Raw genomic sequence first — 2500 nt, 5'->3', positions numbered from 1 at the left:
TACGAGAATTTTACACCAAATTCGGAAGTTAAAAAATAATAAAATAAAAAGTAAAGAAGAAATATAAGAAAGAGTGCTTAGAAGTAAAAAGAGAATATTCTTTATTTCAAAAACATCGAGTCTGGCGGGAGAAGGGGAGGTATCTACCTGGGAGATTGCCTCGACTGAACCACCAAAACTGAAGAAGGTTAAGTGTTAGAATGGGCTCCTTCGGCGTTTGCTTTTATCCACTGTTGATTGGTTATTCCTTCATACCGATCTCCTCGCTGTAAGCACCTCCATGAAATATCGACGTTAAACATGCAACGGCCCGTCTTTGTTACAAGAATAGTTTCCTCATCAAGTCATTAAAGTTCAGTATCCTCTTTAAAAGTCTTGTTCTAGCTAACGACGGACAATTTTATTCACCTCATGATTTGCCAACCTATTCAACCCAAAGTCAACTTTAGACATTTCAAACTGACTAACGCCAAAGAATTTTGTTTACATAACGGGTTAACTATCTCCTTCAGCAAATAATTCCATTTAAATGAATTAAACCACATGACGTCACGCGGCACGAAATATCTAGTGACCAATAGGAAGGGCTTAGACTCAGTTCCTTACATGTTGGTTACTATACGATTGAAAAAACGCATCGAGTGTCAGATAGAGTATACAATGCCTTGTTGTAAGAAAATGTTAGTTCTTAATTCCTGTTGATAAGAGAGGCCTGTGCTAATTTTTCTAAACTTCTGCAATTATTTTGGTCTCCTAGGGTTTTCACTCGCTTGAATAAAACAAAAAAGCGGCAGAAAGAATAACAATATATAAGTGACGTTTCGTCTATCGACTTTCTATCGAAACGTCAGGAATAAAAGCTTCACCTCCAGTCCATGTTTTCTTTACCGTGTCTATATAACTTGTTCACATGGATTTTCAACAATATATAAAACAAGTTAACTAGTCAGAGGATGACACGGTATTCTATATTTTGGTTTCTTGAGACTTTCACATAAAATTGCCTAGTAATAGACAGAAGTAACATTCAGAGAATATATTGATAGTTTATCATGTGAATAGGATCTGTTTATATATACTCTAATGACAAAATTTCTTGTCATATTTATCTATTTATTCTAGTTTTACTTCGAGTCCTCCCAATGAGCTTTATCCTTTGCAAGGATTCATTTCATCTTGTATACCCCCAAGAGTCCTCCAGCCAGGGTTTAGGAGTCAGTGCGAAGGTAATTCCTCCAAAGCAGGGATGGGAAACCAAGTAATGAAGGATATGCGACGAAAATTCGGGAGTCTATACGTGTACTCTTTACAAGAAGGAACGAAGCCATAAGGTCGCGATAGGGGATGAGGTATTGATCACATTTCCCTCTGTAATTTAGGCATTGGTTGTGTGCCACACGTTTCCTGTAAATTAATACCTCTGGTCTTGTCTCTTCAGTGCAGAGACTCCCTCTTAGTTGGGTGAAGTTTCTTTGTGTGTGTGTGTGTGTGTGTGTGTGTGTGTGTGTGTGTGTGTGTGTGTGTGTGTGTGTGTGTGTGTGTGTGTGTGTGTGTGTGTGTGTGTGTGTGTGTGTGTGTGTGTGTGTGTGTGTGTGTGTGTGTGTGTGGGTGGGTGTGTGTGTGGAAGAGCAGAGGAAGTTGGAAAAGAAAATGTGGAAGTTTTAGCGAGAGTGCCGGCTTGTGGACTCGAGTGAGGGAGAGAGAGAGAGAGACGAAGCGATAGAGAGAAAGAGAGATGAAAGGAGAATGAAGGAAAGGAAGAAATGAGAAGAAAGTGATGAAAGGAGAAAAAGAGTAATAGAGAAAGAGAGGAACAGGGGAAGAGAAGGAAAAAGGAAATGAGAAAGAGAAGAAGGGAGGACGGGAGAAAGCGAAGATAGTGTAAAGAGAAACTAAGGAGGAAGAGAGGGAGTGAGGAAAGGAAAATGGGAGGAAATTCAAAGAGAGTAAGGAAAGAGGTGATAAAAAAAGGGGGGAAAGGGAAGGAAGAGAGGGGGATGTGAGGAAAAGAGAAAGAAAGGAAAGGAGAAGGGGAGGAAGAAAGGACAGGAGAAATGCAGGAAAGAAGAATAGGAGGAAGAGAGGGAGTTATAGGAGGAAGCGGGTGAGGAAGATGTGATGCGAGGCCGTACAGAGTTTTTTTTTTTTTTTTTTTTTTTTTTTTTTTACCACGTGTTTACGTTAACAGGAGATTTGGTGGGGATTCCTGGGCCTCTGCTTAATGTGCTTATTATATTTGCTCGAAGTTGAGCTGATGCATACACTTCCTGGACGTTGCCCTCGCTATCATTTCCGTAGCCCCAACAGCAGCAACATTCACCGGGCTTCCTATGTGACCTTTCTATCACTTCAATACAGTGACACATTTTTATAAATATTATTCCAGCGAAGGTCAAACGACTTGGTCAACCTAAGAGGACGAATTTTACCTGAGCGAGATCTTCAAGCCAAAGTTTACCCCTTCAGGTACATAAAATCAACTCTTTTTAATAAAACAAAA

This window comes from Oratosquilla oratoria, chromosome 16 (assembly GCF_046742065.1).
Source record: "Oratosquilla oratoria isolate Oo_2021 chromosome 16, ASM4674206v1, whole genome shotgun sequence".
Lineage (NCBI taxonomy): Eukaryota > Metazoa > Arthropoda > Malacostraca > Stomatopoda > Squillidae > Oratosquilla > Oratosquilla oratoria.
Note: the sequence above shows the minus strand (reverse complement) of the source record.